Source organism: Coenobita brevimanus, chromosome 93 (genome assembly GCF_032717465.1).
Source record: "Coenobita brevimanus isolate Jiangsu-jjx chromosome 93, ASM3271746v2, whole genome shotgun sequence".
NCBI classification, from domain to species: Eukaryota; Metazoa; Arthropoda; class Malacostraca; order Decapoda; family Coenobitidae; genus Coenobita; species Coenobita brevimanus.
In genome coordinates this window covers 30,751,565-30,773,727 of record NC_137046.1, presented here as the reverse complement: position 1 = coordinate 30,773,727, position 22,163 = coordinate 30,751,565, and the positions used below count along the sequence as shown (strand labels likewise).

Sequence of the window (22,163 nt, the reverse complement as noted above, 5' to 3'; positions counted from 1 at the left end):
TGTGTGTTGTGATGTGCATGAGGTGAGGATGTGTGTTGTGTGTTGTGAGGTACATGAGGTGAGGATGTGTGTTGTGTGCTGTGAGGTACATGAGGTGAGGATGTGTGTTGTGTTGTGATGTGCATGAGGTGAGGATGTGTATTGTGTGTTGTGAAGTGGATGAGGTGAGGATGTGTGTTGTGTGTTGTGATGTGCATAAGGTGAGGATGTGCGTTGTGTGTTGTGAGGTGCATGAGGTGGGGATGTGTTGTGTGTTGTGAGGTGCACGAGGTGAGGATGTGTGTTGTGTGTTGTGATGTGCATGAGGTGAGGATGTGTGTTGTGTGTTGTGATGTGCATGAGGTGAGGATGTGTGTTGTGTGTTGTGAGGTGCATGAGGTGAGGATGTGTGTTGTGTTTTGTGAGATGCATGAGGTGAGGATGTGTTGTGATGTGCTTGAGGTGAGGATGTGTTGTGATGTGCATGAGGTGAGGATGTGTTGTGATGTGCATGAGGTGAGGATGTGTTGTGAGGTGCATGAGGTGAGGATGTGTTGTGATGTGCATGAGGTGAGGATGTGTGTTGTGTTTTGTGAGATGCATGAGGTGAGGATGTGTTGTGATGTGCATGAGGTGAGGATGTGTTGTGATGTGCATGAGGTGAGGATGTGTTGTGATGTGCATGAGGTGAGGATGTGTTGTGATGTGCATGAGGTGAGGATGTGTTGTGATGTGCATGAGGTGAGGATGTGTTGTGATGTGCATGAGGTGAGGATGTGTTGTGAGGTGCATGAGGTAAGGATATGAGTTGTGTGTTGTGAGGTGCATGAGATGAGGATGTGTATTGTGTTGTGAGGTGCATGAGGTGGGGATGTGTGTTGTGTGTTGTGATGTGCATGAGGTGGGGATGTGTGTTGTGTGTTGTGATGTGCATGAGGTGAGGATGTGTGTTGTGTGTTGTGATGTGCATGAGGTGAGGATGTGTGTTGTGTGTTGTGATGTGCATAAGGTGAGGATGTGTGTTGTGTGTTGTGATGTGCATGAGGTGAGGATGTGTGTTGTGTGTTGTGATGTGCATGAGGTGAGGATGTGTGTTGTGTGTTGTGATGTGCATGAGGTGAGGATGTGTGTTGTGTGTTGTGATGTGCATGAGGTGAGGATGTGTGTTGTGTGTTGTGATGTGCATGAGGTGAGGATGTGTGTTGTGTGTTGTGATGTGCATGAGGTGAGGATGTGTGTTGTGTGTTGTGATGTGCATGCGGTGAGGATGTGTGTTGTGTGTTGTGATGTGCATGAGGTGAGGATGTGTGTTGTGTGTTGTGATGTGCATGAGGTGAGGATGTGTGTTGTGATGTGCATGAGGTGAGGATGTGTGTTGTGATGTGCATGAGGTGAGGATGTGTGTTGTGATGTGCATGAGGTGAGGATGTGTGTTGTGATGTGCATGAGGTGAGGATGTGTGTTGTGTGTTGTGATGTGCATGAGGTGAGGGTGTGCGTCGTGGTGTGGGCTAAATCTCTGTATTACAGTATACTGAGGCTCCAGTTAAACGTTTGTGAGCTGCATTTTGTGTTGGCACTTAAAAAAAAAAAAAAAAAAAAAAAAAAGGCTCATCGTGGTTTCAACAGGGTAACTCAAAAGGGTGTGTGGTGGTTGGGTGTTTGAGTCGAAATCCAAGCTGAGATTCGGCTGGATAAATATTAAATGTGATACTATTATGAATAAAATTTTCCACTGTTTAGGACTTTGCGCACTGCTGAGATACTGATCAATTCGTATGTGATGGTAAATTTTTCATTGGTTTAATTGCTTGGCCTCAGAACGGAATGGCGACTGATTCCAAATATTTGATGTGATTGTGAAATCAGACTTAATCAAGCCACTTAATATTCACTGTGGCCCTTCACTTCTCATCTGGCCCAGCCTTTCCAGATTAGTTTCGGTCCACATAAGTCAGTTCAGGACCATTCCGACCACTGTGCGTATACTGAGCGTGTACCGAAAAAATGAAAAACTGCAACAAGCTCCAGAGTTCAGACTCCTTTTTTCAAGAGCCGGGTCGTTTCTAAGCACAATATGAACTACTTCTGTATATCTGTCAACCATTTATAAACATGTTTTGTGTTTTGTGGTAGGTTACTGGTCGAAAAAATGAAGCAGACTAAAGCTGTAAGGTGTTCTATAATGGCGATCCACAACTACGAATGTGACTTTCCAAACCTAAATGCCTTGAAAGGTGTACTCGTGACACGGAAGCAGAGACTTACAACAGTGCCTGAATCTGAGCGGCCCAACAGTTCTCTGGAAGCTCTGGGTGAAAGAGCTGCTCAAATGCTGCTAAATACCGAGTGTCTTTCGATACTACTCTGGCCACTGTTGCCGGTTGTACTGCCGAGCGGATCCTTTCATTAATATGAAGGGTAAAGAGTGAAGTCAGATCTACTATGGGCGAGAATCATTTAAAGAGTCTTCACATGAGTGCCCAGTGACGCCGTGAAGTCCATTTCAACAATTGTCAGGAAAAAGTTCAAGGAAAAGTGACGACCTACTGATACTCCGCCCCTCCCCCCCAAGAAAAAAGTACCTAAGTAATACGAGTGTATTAAATTGAAGTTATTTGCCTGTCAGATTCAATGAGAGAGAGAGAGAGAGAGAGAGAGAGAGAGAGAGAGAGAGAGAGAGAGAGAGAGAGAGAGAGAGAGAGAGAGAGAGATTACTGACGAAATATGTATGTCGTACTGGGCAAGGTATTGTGTTCATTTAAGAAGGAAGGTATTTTGGGGAAAATGTGCCATGGCAGTAGTCTACTAATGAAACTGTGGCAATAAGGTGAATATAACAGAGGTTAATGAAGCTAATAATACTGGATGCACTGTGATGAACTTTAAGTGTATGTCACTTCCAACCACCCCCTCATAGAATCACCAACTTTATATAGACTCGCTGTGCTCGCCAGAAAACCTAAAGGCGCCACTGATGTATCCCCTTTAAGAAAATCCTGACTACACCAATGATTCACATTATTGGGGTGGAAATAGCGGGGGTGGGAGGATACAATGGGTGAAATGGGAAAGCAAGGGTGAGTGAGATGGGCTAAGATAATGGTGTGTGGTGAGGCAAGGGAGGATATGAGTACATCCAATGAACATGGTGCCGTGTTGGCCACAGGAAGAATTACGTCACAGATTTCTCTTAAGTTTCGATGTGGATAGGCAGAAAAAGTGTCGGCTGAGTAGGGGAAAATACTGGGTGGGGGGTAAGGATGGGATGGCTGTGACGGCGGGGCAGGGCGAGGATTATGTACCACGTAAAAATGACTATTTAATTGTGGGTTGGCCAGTAGGGGAGTGATAATTAGGTAATTCAAAATTTTCTCGAAGAAGAAGTAAATGCGCGCTGCTCTCACATCTGACACAGGTATGTGCACTGCCATAAATAGCTGTACTACAATATACTCATCGTCAGTTCTATTGTTTCCTCACTGTCTGTATTTCACTTTCTCACACATTCTCTGGTCATAACTATTTGTCCTTTTGACCCTCCATGCCACCTCCTATCATCAGCCTCACTCATTTTTTTTTTTTTTCATTACCACACTCCTATTCAGTTTCTTCCTCCGACTGCATTACATGCACAAATTTTGTCTACCCACTGGGTAATAAACTTCTTTAATTCAAATGCCAAGTTTCTGAACCTGTCACCTAAACGCATCCCATCTATAGTGCATTCCTTGATAAAGTTTCTACTCCTCTTACTCTCGATTTTTCATATGGTATTCATACATTACCAGTGTTTCAATCCATACTTTTGTGTGGACCCTCATACACTTTTATGCAGTTCTCTAGCAGCCTCTGTGCTCTGTTTCACAGCAGCCATTCCACGTTCTACTTGTTCTTCACACTTGACTCATTTGTATCACTGCATCAAGGAATTCCTCCACCATTTCAAATCCTTTCTCAGAACTGAAAGTGACCTTTCACAACAACCTTTAGTTTACAACTGTTCATACTTACCTCGCCCAGACGGAGTCTGACGAGGTATTGCTTTTGGTCGTGTTTGTTTGTTTGTTTTTTGTTAGCAACATTACGGAAAAACGGCTGAATGAAATTATATGGAACTTTCAATATATGTTGGCACTGGTCCTCAAGGAGAGTGACTAAATTTTGGAGGTAATCGAGTGAACCTGAAAGGTCAAAATCAGGGTCACGGATTGTCAGAGGGCTATACCAAAAAACGGTTAGAGATATTTACTAATAGGAACATACAGGAACTCGTAGTATGGGCTTTCATTTGACACCAAGACTTTTGACCCTGAATGACAATGAAAGGTCAAATTCAAGTTCACGGACATTCAGGGGGCTATAACTCGAAACTGGTTGAAGATAGAAACAGGAAATCCCATATGGTTTACAACTGGTACCTTGACCTTTGACCGCAAGAGACCTTGAAAGGTCAAACTCAAGGCCACGGATATTCAGGGGACTATAACTCGAAGCTCGTTGAAGATATTAACTATTACCAAGATATAGGCAGTCTCATATGGGCTTTCATTTGGAAGACTGACCTTTGACCTTGAGTGACCTTGAAAGGACAAATGCATGATCACGATTTTCAGAGGGAGCAACTTGAAAACACTTGTGCCATTACCTTAGACTTTAATAATTGTGCACTGACACTAAATGGCAGAAACAAGGCAGTATTTAACAGCAATAAAATAACTGCTGTCGGGCGAGGTTTGTTGTGCCTGGCACCACTTGCTGTTTTCTTATATCATCGACCATAAATCTTCACAAAACTCAGAGCCATTCAACAAAGATCACATTCAGTGTAAGCAAACAAATGGTACTGAATCATCCACAACAGATTTGGATTGTTCCATCTTTTATCATCCCTCGCTAACTTTACGAGTAACATCACAACCACATCGGAAGAGACGGACAACAAACGCTGAGCTAGGCATTAATGTTAATTACCAACTAAGACCTGAGTTGGCATGCACACGCACATGCACACACACATTCTCTGTCTCTGTCTGTCAGTCTCGTCTGTCTGTCTGTCTGTCTGTCTGTCTGTCTCTCTCTCTCTCTCTCTCTCTCTCTCACACACACACACACACACACACACACACACACACACACACACACACACACACACACACACACACACACATACACACGAGTAGCTTGTTTATGTTCCGGAGTGTTTACTGGCCACTGAACTCACTATTATCAAAGCCCGTGAACAAGGCCACACTAAGTCAGGAGCACATGCCTGGTCAAAGCTACACTCAACACTAATTTTTAGTTCTCAGATATATATATATATATATATATATATATATATATATATATATATATATATATATATATATATATATATATATATATATATATATATATATATATATATATATATATATATATATATATATATATAATATATATATATATATATATATATATATATATATATATATATATATATATATATATATATATATAAAATATAATATAATATTATATAAATATTATATTATATTATATATATATATATATATATATATATATATATATATATATATATATATATATATGATGACTCAGAAGCGAACATGATAGACTGTACGATAGTGTCTGCATCTCCCTAACACTGATCCAACTGCTTCTATGGTAGTCCAGCTGTTATACAGAAACGGGCATCAGAGGAGGCAATATGAAAAATTGTGATGGGGAAAACCGGTTAGGGGAAGACTAGTAGACCATTCTAAGAATGACTTTTGGCAATTGCAGTTGCTAAAGGAGTGGATCGTTGAAAATGGTATCATAATCAGAGTGTGAAGAACTAATGCCCAAGACAATATACATTCTCGAAGTCATTGGTAACGTTACTCAGATTAGTCTACCCACAGCCATGCATATAAATCAGTATGGACAGATTCAAGTTCAACGTTATCATTAGTGGTGTACATTCATGAAACTATCACTATGAAACACACGACACAGATAATTTTTATGAAATGAAAATTTCTGGAGAAAATAAAAGGTCCACAGTCACAGCTTATGTAGGCTACTATATGGACAAGTCTGCTTATCGAAAGTAATAAATTTTCCCATGATGTGATTAAAACAAATATGATTATTTAAAGTTTACGGCGGAAGGGAGGTTTGGAGTGGCGGTGAATGGTGAAAGGAAGAAAGGTTTGCGGACAGAGAGAGAGAGAGAGAGAGAGAGAGAGAGAGAGAGAGAGAGAGTGGGGGGGGGGTGCTTGGGTTGGTGGTGGTGGGTAGTGAGAAAAGCCTGGAGGCATTTTAATCACTGCCACGCAGTATTAACAGTTATTTTGCGTTTGGCAATACACAAGCACCGGAAAAAAGTCGGGTCAGTACAATAAACAATGCCGTCTTGTTCACCGCATCCAGCAATATATGCAATATATTATTTACAGAGGGTGAATGAACAGATATTAAAATACTACTCATAGTCTGAGCCGTGGGCGATTGTGTGTGTGTTTGCGCCAACCCAAGATCGTGCTAGAAGAGTGAGAGAAGAGTTCTGGACAAATGTGGAAGTGTGCATGGAAAAGTTTGGAAGGAATGAGAGAGTGTTTTTGATCGGTGATATGAATGGTAAAGTTGGGAATGTGAAGGTGGATGGAATAGTTGGTGAGTGGGGTGTGCCTGCTGAGACAGATGAGAATGGCAGTGCGTTAGTGGACATTTGTGCTGGAAGGGGGTTGGTGATAGCCAATACCCTCTTCAGGCATAAAATGATCCACAGGTATACATGGCGAGTGATGAGAAGGGTGGGTGGTGAATTGAATGAAAGGAAGGCAATGATTGATTATGTGTGTGTGGATGAAAGGATGCGAAGATGTGTAATGGATGCAAGAGCTTATAGAGGTCGGGGGAGCGGACTTTCTGACCACTACTTGGTGGTGGCCAGAATTAGGATTTAAGTAAGATGGAGAAACAGAAGAAAGGAAAGACGAGATGAGGGAGTAGTTGCAAGGAGAGTGGAAAGGTTACAAGAGGATGAAAAAAAGGCAGAGTATAAGAGAGAAGTGGAGGAACGATTGGGCAAATATGAATTGGAGCAGATGGGGGACGTGGAAGGTATGTGCAGGATATTCACAGAAGAAATATGTGCAGCATGTGATGTGGTGTGTGGAAGGAAGAGAAGACGGAGGGGGGTGCAAGGAACAGCGTGGTGGAATGAAGAGGTGAGACAGGCTGTGGCACAAAAGAAGAAAGCATACAATGAATGGATGAGAAATAGGGGCGTGGAAGAAGCTGAGAGGTGGAGGAGAGAGTTATATGTAGAAAGAAAGAAAGAGGGGAAAAGGTTAGTAAGAGAGAGTAAGAAGAGAGTGGATGAGGAATTTGGAAGGAATTTGAGTGTAAAGTGGAGGGACTGTAAGAAAATGTTCTGGAAAGAGGTGAAAAGAGTAAGACAGGGTGGAAGTGAAGTTAGCAGGGGAGTGAAAGATAAAAATGGTAGATTACTAGTGGAGAAGGGAGAAAAAGTGAGCAGATGGAGAGAACACTTTAAGGAATTGTTGAACATAGAGGATGGAAGTAATGCGAGTATAAGTGGCTGGGGAATGGCTGGGAGAAGGAGGGAGGTGAGAAGACAGGAAGAAATCAGTAGGACAGAAGTTGTGGAAGCAATGAAGAAAGTTAAATCGGGGAAAGCCCCAGGAATTGATGGAGTGTGTGGTGAAATGCTGAAGCATGGGGGAGAGATAGTAGTAGCATGGATGTGGAAGATGTGCAGATTGGCCTGGGAGGAAGGTAGAGTCCCGGAGGATTGGAAGTCAGGTATAATTATTCCCTTGCACAAAGGAAAAGGGGAAAAAGAAGTGTGTGGTAATCATAGGGGCATTTGTCTTCTTAGTATAACAGGAAAAGTGTATGGTAGGATACTTATTGACAGAGTTAGAGAAAGAACAGAGAAATTAGTTGGAGAAGAACAGGGAGGCTTTAGGAAGGGAAGAGGTTGTGTATATCAGATATTCATTCTTAGATCTTTAGTGGAAACGTTTCTAGAGAAGGGAAAGAAGTTGTATGCGGCTTTCATGGATTTGGAGAAAGCATATGACAGGGTGGATAGACAAGGATTGTGGAAAGTGTTAAGAATATATGGAGTAGATGGGAAGTTGTTGAATGCTGTGAAGAGTATGTACGATGGTGCGAAGGCTGCAGTGCATGTGGATGGTGAACTAAGTGAATTTTTCTCTTTGAAAGTTGGGTTGAAACAGGGATGTGTCATGTCTCCATGCTTGTTCAATCTGTACATGGATGGGGTAATAAAAGAGGTACAAGGTAGGGTAGTGGATGTTGGAGTGGCCCTGGTGAGAGAGGATAGTGTTTGGAAACTACCTGTACTGTTGTTTGCAGATGATACTGTGTTGTTGAGTGAAGACGAAGGGGAGCTGCAAGGCTTGGTATATGAGTTTGGGAGAGTGTGTAAGAAACGGAATCTAAAGGTGCATGTAGGGAAGAGTAAAGTGATGGTCTTTGAGAGAGGTGAAGTCAGTGAATGTACAGCGAGGTTGGATGGTGAGGAATTGGAAAATGAGAGTACGTTTAAGTACTTGGGTAGTGTGATGAGTAAGGATGGAAGTTTGGAGGGTGAAGTGCTTGAAAGGGTACAGCAGGGAAGAAAGGTTGCTGGTTCTTTGAAAGCAGTGATAAGAAACAGGGAAGTGAGCGTGGAAATGAAAAAGTGACTACATGACAGTATTGTGATACCAACTCTAACGTATGGAAGTGAAGCTTGGACGTTGTTGGAAGGACACAAGTCAAGAGTGACAGCAGTGGAAATGAGTTATTTAGGAGGAGCCTGTGGAGTCACATGGAGAGACAGGCTGACGAATGAGGATGTAAAGGTGCGTTGTGGTGTGGATGTGGATGAGATAGGAAGCGTTATGAGGAACACACTGAGGTGGTTTGGCCATGTGGAGAGGATGGAGGGTGAAAGACTGACGAAGAGAGTGTATGTAAGTGAGGTGGAGGGGGGAAGAGGGAGAGGAAGGCCGAGGATGAGATGGAGGGATGGGGTGGAGAGGTATATGAGAGAGGGGTGTGTGAGTTGGGAGCAGGGCAGTGAAATGGCGGGGGACAGGGCGACTTTGAGGCGAGTTGTTTGTGGCCACCCCAAACGGGATTGAGGCGTCTGGCAATAGATAGATAGCGGTACCGGTATTATTGGATTTGGCATGCTGCCATTTTTTTTTTTTTTAATGCAGTTTATGCATTAACGGCCTTCGCTCATCTAACAGCCGCCTCTGATCCTGCAGCATTTCTTGCAGTTTCACTGTTGTTGAGCCCTTCATGAACCACAGCCATCACCACACTCGGGGTGGAAAGGGGGGGGGGGACGTGTAGATAAAAGCTGGCGAAAATAAGGCAGACTGAGACAATTACAAAAGTGGGAGGAGGGGAGGTGCCGCCACGGTGCCAGTTAATGTAACCTGTCTGTGTCACTGTTCGACTGTAATTGATGTCATTCTGAAACCCATGCATTGTGTCTCTGATGAGGCGTGTAGTCAGACGTACGAGGATTCACTGAGCCATACTTATTTGTGGGTACTCGAAGATCTTACCTGTGTGTTTTGATTGATGATTTATTCTTGCTATCTTTTATCTACCCCCCCCCCCCGCGCTACCAAACTTGGGTTCAGCAAGTTATGGATGGAGGAAAAGAGTGTGGTGATAGCTTTGGTTCAAGAACGGCTCAACAACGGCGAAACTGCAAGAAAAGCTGGAGGATCAGAACTGACCGATAGATGAACGAAGGCCGTTAAAGCATAATTTGCATATTTAAAAAAAAAAAAAAAGTATGACAGGATGCCAAATCCAATAATACCGGTACTGCAGGCCAAGGGGGGAATGACCCAGTGCTGATGCTCAAACAATAATAAGTAGTACTGTAAAATTTCTGTTCCTTCTCCCTCAGTAAATAATATGTTGTATGCACTGCTTGATGCAATAAACAGGACGGCGATGTTTACTGTACTGACTCGGCTATTTTTTTTTTTTTTTTTTTTAAGGTAGCTTGAATAATATGTACAAGAAATTGAATATGAAATGAAATACATCCCCCCACCCCTAAAAAGAATCAGGTCTCGGGGATGAACGAAGAGACGTGAGAACGTGAAGGACTGAATATGTGTGGGGTAAAAAAAGGATGTGGGTGCTTGCTGAGGAAAGTGGATGTGTGTGTGGAGGAAGAAATTGAATATGAAATGAAATCCCCCCACCCCTAAAAAGAATCAGGTCTCGGGGATGAACGAAGGGATGTGAGAACGTGAAGAATTGAATATGTGTGGGGTAAAAAAAGGATGTGGCTGCTTGCTGAGGAAAGTGGATGTGTGTGTGGAGGGGCGGTGGAGAGGTAAGTGAGCATGGGAGGAGAAGCTTGGGAAAAATGATGTGGAGAGAAGAGAAACGGGAACGGAGTGTGGGTGAAGGAATGGGGGAAGTAGGCGTGGGTGGGGAAGGGGGTATAGGAGAGTGGTTGTGTGAGGGAATGGGGAAGTGGGGGAAAAGTGTGTGTGGGTGTATGTGGGGGAGGACCCAGTAGAAGTGGTGATAAAAGTGGCCTGGCCATATCAAAGGGCTGGCACGCCACCAAAAACGTACAAGAAGTTGGCTGGTGCAGGTCCACTGTTGGCAATATTGATTAATCAGCACGTTCGAGGGAAACAGCATTCTGTGGTACGCTCATTAATCCGTGTGGTGAGAGGGCAATGAGGTGCAGTGTGGTGTAACGTGGGGACAGAGGGATATGGTGTCATGAGGGAGCAGTCGGGTGTGACGTGGTATGGTGTGGGTGAACTAGGGTATGATGTGATGTGGAGGAAGGGCACTAAGAGAGGATGGTTTGGGGTGGTGTGATATGCATGTTGTTGTTGTTGCTCAACCTCGGTCTGTCTGGCCAGGCAGACCCAATGACCACAGGTAAGCAATTGCTTCTGTGGAGCCGTCCTACAGGCGCAGTACATGCTTACACGTGCAGGGACATGGCGTCCCCGTGTGGCAGACAGCGGCTCGCCAGGATCGGACAGGGCCCTTTCCCAACGTGACGTCCAGTGCAATATGGGGTTTGGCTCCCTGGTGGACGCCGGAGCTGCTTAACTCCAACGAGGGTGCACAGTGCCACCACGACTAGGCTCCTCGTTAGCGCCATGGTTATGAATGGACCAATCCAGACCTGAAAGGCCCTGATCTGACGCGACTGAGTCGAAAAGGATGTGAATGACTTCAAAGTGACCTCAGTGGATGTGACTGGACCTGAGTTGATCTCATTAGGTCAGACTGAATGTAAAGGATATGAATGAACTTGATTGGCCCTCAACTGGCTTGCCTGAGCCTGAAGGGATGTGTAAAACTACACGGACCTAAATGACTCGAGTCACTGGGTATCATCCCACATGGACGATTCCCATCTGGACAATCGTCTGTTTTTAGCCGATTTTGCCATCCCATTTACACAATCCCTAGCAGTCCTGAAATACTGACTGCGTAAACTTGATCTACAGAGGTGGTTAGTGTAATTTTTGCAGCCGATGAACACACCTGCAGATAATTAAAGCCTCGTCTCGCATATAGTGTGTTTCATATGACTTATTGTACAGGACACTTAGATCAAGTATGATAATAAAGTGGTATGTGTACACCCAGAACAACCTTTGAAAGTATACGGTACCTCCAATGCTGCTTATCAACAATTAACGTCTTTTTTTACGCGTGTCTTTCATTGGTAAGGTTAGTGACCCAACCTTGAGTAACAATCTCTGCCATTACGACCACATTTAGAGATTCAGCGCATGTGTTGCTTTGGAGAAAGAGTGGAGCTAGGTATCATTTCAGTCACTAGCCAACGTTACCCACCTACTCTGCTTACACTTTGACGGCCAGACACCGAATTACCTTGTTTGTTTAGACTCCCGGTATAGATGGCAAACGCGAATCGCTAGTAAACTAATGGATTTGGGACTTAAGCAGTATGCATTGTGCTATTCCTCGGTTATTAAGATATTCATCGGCTAAAACAAACATTTAGACTTAATAACAATAAAACAAGAACAATTGCTATGAAAGTAACAAATTCTACTAAAATTATCAACGTTTCAGTGATGGCAAATTGAGTACCGTAGAAAAGAATCATCGAACTGGGAATCGTCTTTCTGGGAAACAACGGTCTAAACGGGAATCGTCTTTCTGGGAAACAAGTCTAAATGGGAATCGTCTTTCTGGGAAACAATAGTCTAAATGGGAATCGTCTTTCTGGGACTAAGACCCTGACTGGACATGAATGGAGAAACCTGTGCAGAGACTGAATCTGAGTCGATCAAAGAATCTGAATATTTTTAACTGACCTGAACGGACCAATGTGACCTGAATGGGTCTAACAGGGCTTGAATGGTTCTGAGAGGACCTAAGTGACCTGACTGGGGCTAAATGGGTCTAACGGCTTCAATGGCTTAGCGTGGACCTAAGTGACCTGATTGGGGCTAACCGGATCCGAATGGTCAGCACAGCACCTGATATGGCCTCGAGCCTTAATGGCTATGAAACAACAGAATGGGCTTGTATGTTTTAAGTGGGTCTACTAACATGTGAATGGCCCTGAGCAGACCCAAATCGCCTTGACAGGTGTACATGGACTTACAGAACCTAAAAGCAACTGAACTGATCTGAACAGCTCTGACAGACCTGAACTAGCCTACATGAGCTTGAGCTGATGTGAGCGACCTGAATGACCTGTACGATGATAAATGACCCCCATACAACCCAACTGGACTAGAATTTCCATGTACAAATGTGACTGACCTGACTGAACCTGAACTGATGTGAAATACATGAATGAACCTAGATGACACAGAAAAGCTAACTGATACGGATCAAACTGGACCTGAACCGACCTACATGGATATGAATATCCCTGCTTGGACAAACCTGACTTGACTGAGTCTGAATGGACGTGGAGGATAAGCACAGCCTCAATAGGCAAAAGATATGTAATTCAAACTACCTTTATTCTGACAGCTGAGCCAGACTGGGTTATGCTGGTTAACGGTTATGCCGCCACGACACAGGCAGGCGGTCCACAATCCTCGTTGCCAATAACAAAGTGCCCTCTTAGGCATCGTCGTCAGGTAGTTCGAGTAGTAATCAGCAAGAATTGCAATGCCGCTTTTCTTAGCTAGAGCCTGTGCACCCCTGAACTGTCTGTGCATGCCACTACTCGTTCCCCACAATCCCTGCCACTTCGCAACCCTGCGTCACTGTGAGTGACGTGAGTGCCTTACCCCTGCCTCATACACTACACACAAACCCTAACAGTGGCTGCACCATGACCTCCATCATATTCAATTCTTCCTTCTCAAGATTTTATTCAGCTTATCATAGACCTCTCCTGGTGAACGAGTTAGAATGTCTCCATTAAGCCACTCGTAAGTTTTTTTAATATTATTCTGCACCGTCACACAATTTTATCCAGCTTAAGAACAAAAACACGTACTGGAATTATCTCCTTTAAACTCTTACGTATGGTGTCTAAGTGACTTTTTTTTTTTTTTTTTTTATAACACCAGACGATTTTATTCAACATCGGGAAGACCTTTGCGGTGTAAATGTTACAGATTACAACACTTTAACCCCATCCTCTCTCTCTCTCTCTCTCTCTCTCTCTCTCTCTCTCTCTCTTCTCCATTTGGTGAACGTAGAGAGAGAAAAAAAGTACGGTAACATGCAAACAGGACGAGAACGGCAACTGAGAGAAGGGTAAAGAATGCGACGCGAAGGAAGGGGAAAAGAGGGTGGATGGGAAAAGAGGAAGATCAAAGGACAAAAAATAAAAGAAAAGAAAAAGAAGCAAAATGAAATTAACTGAGCTGCTTTGACTGAACTGAAGCAAGCTAGCGTGACACACAGTGACAAGAGGAGATGGAATGGTGGACATGACCTGCAAGAGGAGAGGAAGGGGTAAGTTACACAGATACACACATCACATACGCCTAATGGTCTTGACAGGTTGGGTAATGCAGTCTTAACTATCAGAGAAGTCAAATGATACTGTACTTCCAGAGTAGACTAGTTACTACTGTCAGAGAGGAGGGGAAAAAATGAAGTTCTCTCCTTACCCACCTCTCTCTCACAACGAAAAATCAATCCGTGGCAAACACAGTGAAAAACTGCGCAAATGAGGTAAGAAAACTCCAAACCTGACATTGTATGAGCCACTGAAATTCAGAAAAATACACTAACGCAGTTATCTGAGAGAGGCGTGTAGTATTGCGTGGAGAGAAACACAGAGGAATAGGGAGGTGAAGGAGCGTTGTGGTGTTGCTTTGTATGTGCTAAAATGCATCAGAAGTACCTTGACACAGTTTGGCCATTTGAATGGAGTAAGAGAGACAGACTGGAAAAGTGTAACTAAGGAAGAGCGAGGAGGGGAAGGAGGTGGCTGAGGACGACATGGAAGGATGGGGGAGGGTGATGTACAGGGTGATTCAAAAGAAACGTTATCTATCACAGAATGGTCTTGAAATAACGGAAAATTGGCTGTAACTCCGTTTTCTTTCAATAGATGGCTCCTTTGGTATGTACTGGTGAAATTCCAGCAATATTTGGCGAGCAACATGTCCTGTGCAGTCTAAGGGAGTACTTTGTGTTCAGCTATAGCAAGATGAAGTTTTCCCAAGAGCAACTTGACGCGAGATTAGCTAGGGCTTCGCCCTCGCTCGTAATCACACATTTCACCGCACTTCTTGAAGAGGATGAACGTCATTGCTGGTTTCAGCAAGACGGTGCCACAGTCACACGTCAAGTGAAACAATGGCCTTCTTTTAAGAATTTTTCGCTGACCGACTCGTTTTCATAAACTTGTGCCCTCCAAGATCGTCGGATCTAACATCTCCCGAATACTTTCAGAGGGGTCACTTGAAAGTAGTCTATCAGACAAATCCACACACATTAGAAGAACCGAAGGTCAGGATTAAGAATGCAATTGCAAACATCACTGTAGCAACCCTGAACAGTGTCGGCTAACATGGGAAAAAGGGTATGAGCTTGCATTCACGAAAAAGGATCGCACTTGGAGCATATGTTGTGATTATGAGCAGCTACTGTTTTGTAAACACTGTAAATAGGTTCTGCCTTTAATGTCTTAATGCAGATATGTACAGTCTATAATTACATATGCAATAAATATAAGATGTTTTACGAGCAACGTTTCTATTGAATCACCCTGTATATGAGAGAGAGGTGTGAGCTGGAGATGGGGAAGCCTGATGACGGAGGACAAGATGACATGTAGGCGATCCGTTTGTGGTCACCTCTTCCGGGATAAGGACGTCTCGCTAAAGATAGTGAGACAAGTAGACAGATAAAATACATTACAATATTGCCACCATTTTGGTTTACCACCATCAAAGAGGCACTTTCCAAAGCTACAAATATAATACCGACCAACAGAATTTACCGCAGTGGTAACATTTATGACTTAAAAAATAATAACTGTTACCAACGTCGCCAGACGCCAGTCTGTGAGTGCAACGCGAGCTTATTTTGTTCTTGTTCTTGTTGGAGACCACTCTGAAATATACATTAAACCAGTAATCCTACAACTCTCATTTCTACAGGGTCCTTCCCTGCCCCAGACCCAACGTCCACCAGTTTTTCACCCCCCCCCCCTATTTTCTCACCATGACCATTTCTTTACCTCCACCAAGGCCCATAACCTCCGTGACGGTTGCATGGACCGACGCATGTCGTGCTGTCAACAGACGCGCTTGTTTTATTGAATGATTTAAATGGAAGAAATATAATGTTTTTATCTTTGATAAACATAGCAAGAAAATATGAAACTATTATTTTTACACTACAGAAGTATCCATTGAACGTTTAGGCTGAACACATGTTTCATGATAATGTCACTTCCTCCGATCTTGATGTAGGACTAAATTTGTATTTATCAGCTGAGGCATTTCCTTGTACTCACTGGGGCTGCAGGTGAGCAGGACTAATCTACAGCCTCATAAAGATGTAATGAAACACAGCTGCTCGTCTCGCCTGCTTCCTTGGCATCCCGTCAAAACGATCATGATGTGGGTTTGACAGTACCCTAGACTGTTCTGGATGGTGAGGAGGGCTGCTTGACTCAGCCTACTGTGATAATTAGTAAGTGTACCGGTGTGATAAAGTTGTAGTGTAAGTAGCAGTCTACTCATGGTTGGGACAATAGCTTCATCATCAAGATTTTCGTAAGAAAATACCTCTGATAAAACTTATTTTATTCTTATCTGCAGTGTTAATACTATTGACATTAATGCATCATAAAACGGAACACAGAAAAGTAATTCTAATAAATGAAATTTTGATGATGGAGTCAACGAACGGACTCTGCTTGGCACCTGTATGTGAGGCACATATATAATGAAAACAATATATACTATGTGCAAATGTTTAAGCTTGTGAAGTGGAGCCAAAATTTCGGGGACCTGAATGATGTGTAGATGATTATGCAGCCCAGTTCACTGGGCAATATACTGCCAGTTCCCCAACTCTTGCATTTCTCTTTTTATTGTGTCTGATTCTTACTTCATCTCATCTTTAAGTGGGAAAACGTTACCAGATGACGATGATGAAGGAAACGATAATATCATTACTGGTTTTACCTTCATAATACGCGATGAAATATCATTAAAACAATAATTTAAAATACGCATCAGCCATAACATAAAAAGTGGTTTACAGCGATTATCCAAAAACTACCACATAAGAGCAGGGCAAACAGAATGATGATAAACAGACGGGTACAAGCGACGGCTGGGTGGGAAACGGGGCAAGGGGTTAGGGTGGCAATGGTATGCTGACTACTTTTGTTACTTTTGTTTGGATGTGAGGGGTGGTGGTGAAGAAACAAGAGAACGGGAGGGAAAAAATGCAATGGGTGAGGAGAGGGTAAGGGGAGAAGAGGCAGGAGAGAAAACGTTTGGGGATAAAAGGAAGGGAATGACGCAGGCCACGGAAGAAAGGAAGCAGCAGGAGGGATTTAGGTGAAGGGGAAAAGTAGGACGGAAGAGTCTAAGAAGGAGGTCGGAGAAAAGTTAAAAGGAAGGCAGAGTTCTGAGGCAAGTGTTAGGTCAACGGAAGCAGTGAAAGAGGATGGGGAAACAGGAGAAAAGGGGAGAGACGATGTAATGAAGAAGTACTGAAACAAAAAATGGTAAAAGGAGAGGAGGTGGTGGAAGGAAAATAAAGGCGATGATGGTAAAGGAGCTGAGAGGACAAGGGTAGCGATAGGAGAGGCAGGAGTAAAGGGCTGCCAGGTAAAACGGGAAGGAACGTTGGAGAAGAGGGAAGAGCTAAGGGAAGAATTGGAAAGGTTTGGGGGAAGGAAAGACAGCAGAGGGAGGAGGAGGATATGTAAAGGGAGAATGGAGGTGGGGGCAGGACAGAATGCAGAGATGGAGGGTAGGGAGGGAAATGAGTAGGAAGATGGAGAAGAGAGGGAGTTGGGGACTAAAAAATCTGGTGGGGGATGAGACTATGTGAAAGAGATTGAAACAAGGGAGAAAATGGACGGAGGATGTTGAGAGTACTGTCCAGGGGAAAGTCAGTATGTTTCCTCCCTGATTTTTCCCTCCATGTTTTCCCTCACTCTTTACACCTTCCTTCCTGTCCTCCCTCACTCAACATGACCAATTATGCCTGTGCTTCAATGACCGTGACATTACGTACGTACTGTCAAGAGAGGCCACGCCAGCCTCAAGCAAGCATACGCGCACGCGCGCGCGCACACACGCACGCACGCACACACACATTTATAAAACGAGGCCATAGATCAAATGATTCGATCCCCATGCCCTTGCCGGTGTGGTGACGGGGGTGGTGTGACACATGGCAGGTCCGGTAATGTGATATGATAGCATGTGCAGTGGCCTTGCCAAAGCACGCCTGGCCATCCCAGTGGCCACCTCAAACTTCCTGAGCTATACCTTCGGACACCCTAAAGAGTTCTCCAAGGACTACCCTATAATTAGGCTGAGTCAGCCCTTGGCCGCCCCAGTTTTAATAATCATAGCTACACCCCTGATAGAGATGTGATGTATCAATTACTGACTGACCCAGAAGCTGCGCCGGAGGTGGGGTAGGGGAGGGGGCTCGCGCATGATATGAGTGGGAGGGGAGGAAAGGGACGATGGGGGAGGCGCAGGAGACTGATGCAGTTCTTAACCACACCAGTAACACAGACGAAGAAAACTAGCAACAAGTGAGGTTAAAAAGGTTATTTAACACACATATATATATATATATATATATATATATATATATATATATATATATATATATATATATATATATAAAAGAGAGAGAGAGAGAGAGACAGACAGACAGACAGACAGATAATAATAATAATAATAATAATAATAATAATAATAATAACAATGATGATAATAATAATAATAATAATAATAATAATAATAATAATAATAATAATAATAATAATAATAATAATAATAATAATACAAACCAGTAAAACAATAAACAAACAGTGACTAGAAAGCGCTCAGAGGGCGCATACCTCTACCAATGCCATTGCCACTAAAAAGGATCCGGATCCGCCCCCAAAATTTAATCAGTTCTTTCTTGGCCCATGGCCCACTTTTCCACAAAATTTCATTGAAATTCATTGAGAACTTTTGGAGATATTGTGCGAGAAACTCCGGATCCGGATCTGATCTACCTCAAAATTTCATTATTTCTTCCTTGACCCATGGCCCACCCTTGCACAAAATTTCATTAAAATCCGTTCACAACTTTCTGAGTAATCCTGCTAAAAGACAGACAAACCAACGCGGGGTAAAACATAACCTCCTTGGCGGAGGTTATAATGAATGCACTGACAGCCTAAAGCTCTGTAAACACTGTGAATGAACCCAGTGTAGAGTAATATTATATCAAGTATGCGGACTAATGTAAATAAACTCCCACCATCGATGTTAACTGTATCCACACTCCATAACGCACTTTGTGGTACCCATAAGTCAGCAGCTCACACTACTGTATCAGTATTGTTACGTGTCTCACGGACATATCAGTACTGTCAACCTGAGATTGCAAAGAGGAAAGCAGGCTCCTGCAGTACTTTTGACAATTTCTGACACGTAATGGGAACGATACGTTAAACCTTTCTACCACATTGATTACGCTATGCAAAGTGGAATGCTGTCCAACCGCTTCCAAACCTCAAGTGTTTTCAAACTGACCGTCATAACTTAGGGTTTTATCACCTACAGCTTCGTGTATGCAGGTTTAATAACACGGGCCTTAGTCTCCCCTCTCAGTGACCTTCAACTGTGTGCTACTCCTGGGCAAGTATTAGTATGGAATGCTTTACAATGTTTAAGATAGGTAAGTCGTATATTTTCACTTTACTCTAAGCTGTACTTTGGTTGTTAAGTGCATGGTAGTCAGCCTGTACCAGAAAAGATGAAAATCTAAACAAACACTCTTTTATATTATTTAATATCAAGAGCGTGTATGAATACGGTTACTGATTTCTGCCACAAGCAACGCACATACACGGCTCAACAATTCTGCTCTTTCACCCTCACCTCTCACCTTCCCCACGATAACTTCATCATGTCTACCATCGTGTCTATAACTATGTCTACCATATATATAGCTTACAATGCATATACCTTCTAGATAACTTTACTGTGACTACCAATTATATAAGTTAAATATACGCCCCAGGAAATGATGGAGTGTGTAGTGAAATGCTGAAGCACGGGGGAAAGAATGGATATGGAAGATGTGCAGATTGGCCTGGGAGGAAGGTAGAGTCCCAGAGGATTGGAAGTCAGGTATAATTATTCCCATGTACAATGGAAAAAGGGAAAAGAAGTGTGTGGTAATCATAGGGGCATCTGTCTTCTTAGTGTAATAGAAAAAGTATATGGTAGGATACATATTGACAGAGTTAGGGAAACAAAAGAGGAATTAGTTGGAGAAGAACAGGGAGGTGTTTGTTAGGAAGGGAAGAGGTTGTGTAGATCAGATATTCATTCTTAGATCTTTAATGGAAAAGCTTCTAGAGAAGGTAAAGAAGTTGTATGCAGCCTTCACGGATTTGGAGAAAGCATCTGACTGGGTGGATAGACAAGAATTGTGGAAGGTATTAGGAATATATGCAGTAGATGGGAAGTTGTTGAAGGCCGTGAGGAGCATGTATGAGGGTATATATATATATATATATATATATATATATATATATATATATATATATATATATATATATATATATATATATATATATATATATATATATATATATATATATATATATATATATATATATATATATATATATATATATATAATTTCCTGTGGCACCCTCGGGGATATATATATATATATAAGTCACTAGACTGAAGGGGTTAAACAAACTGGGGGCTCTCAAAAATATGCAGGGAACGAAATGAGACGAAAATGTCAGACACTCTGGAAAAAATGCCCATTCACCCTAGCACTTTCCGAACCTAATATTCAGTTCGCCGGATTTACAGAAAATAAAATAGTTATTGAAGTGAGACGGACTACAGTATTTCAAAACTTTTCGTTCCGATTTTCAGGATGCAAAACTCAGTGGTTATTTCACATTACGTAGTTTCCCCTACTTTCGAGTCCCACGTACTGTACTTCAGGAAGTGCTCCGGGACTAGGTAGTCAAAACTTCGAGAGATTTCTGAACGTTTAGCTAATATCAGATAAGTTCTACGCATATGGCAGTAAACTGTTATCTCTATGACTACGGATTACTTACTTTATATTTGATTTCGACTTACAGCAGACGATTTTACTATGCTCAAGATCACGGCTTCCCAACTTCTGGTCGTTCCCAAATTCTGCCAGAACATCTTTCATGATCCCCCCTTCTGCTCCCGAAGGGAGGAAGTTCCCCCTTTTGGGAGTGACTACAGATTCTAGAGTTATTCGTCTGCATTTATTTATTTATACATTTATTTGTGTAACAGCAAGAAATCTAGCGGTGTTGTTTTTACACAGTTTTGGGAATATTTTAGAGACTATTTTCATGTAGCATGATGATTATTTGAGAATCAAAATTCAGACATAACTCTTAAAAAGAACAAACCAAAAAGCCAAACAGTATTTTATCAAGAAATACACCACATCTACAACCAGCAACACACCAGAAAGGCTACGTTGGCTATTTTGGCCTAATCTCTTTACCTCCTCCCCCGGAGTGTCCAAATTTCCCCCGAGTTGGGAAATCCCTCCCCCCTTCCCTCCCAGATGATCAAGAGAAACCAAGGCACCAAAATGTTAAAACTATCACGATTAAAGGTTAGGCCCTAAAATTAAGAACTTTATGCATTATTATAGGCCGGCCCCAAAACATTACATTCATCTTAGGGAAAATGTACACAGTTATTCGGTTAAGACCAATCCGTCAAAGCACGAACACCAACACCACCATCAACACTACCAGCTGTCTCCAGGTGTGAGTATGAGGCGTTGGCTGGTGACTTAATGTTATCACACACACACACACACACACACACACACGCACACACACACACACACACACACACACACACACACACACACACACACACACACGGGAGTCAAGTTTCTCAAGCAAGGCACGTGGGCTACACAGATAAACGCTTTTACACTACCCCCACAACGCTTATGCTCTCTCTCTCTCTCTCTCTCTCTCTCTCTCTCTCTCTCTCTCTCTCCTAGACTGATACATTTCCGTTACTATTCCCTTCTCTCTCGCAGACTGATGCATTTCCGTTATTCTTGCCTGCCTCTACCGATAGCAATGCGCAGCTTATATTGAAAAAAAAATAAAAATCCGGTAGCTGAAAGCTGCTTTAAATATGATGCATGTAAAGAAAATGTTAAAATGATGACAGTTCTTGGTTCGCTAATAATAGCTACAGCAGCACTCAAGGAGCGCATACCTCCGCCAGTGCCAGATCCGGATCCGCCCCCAAAGTTAATCGACTTTTTTCTTGGCCCCTGGTCCACAAAATTACATTGAAATTAACTGAGAACTTTTGGAGATACTGTGCGGTAGGATACGGATCTGGATCTGCCCCCAAATTTAAAGACTTCATCCTTGGCCAATGACCCACCCTT

The 22,163-nt window shown here is 42.8% G+C and overlaps 1 protein-coding gene across 5 annotated transcripts in view; it reads right to left on the bottom strand.

The window, feature by feature from the left end:
* Positions 1-22,163, bottom strand: part of LOC145412565 (putative monocarboxylate transporter 5) — a 473,562-nt gene that overhangs the window by 354,911 nt on the left and 96,488 nt on the right. The gene's annotated exons all lie outside the window — the stretch shown is intronic.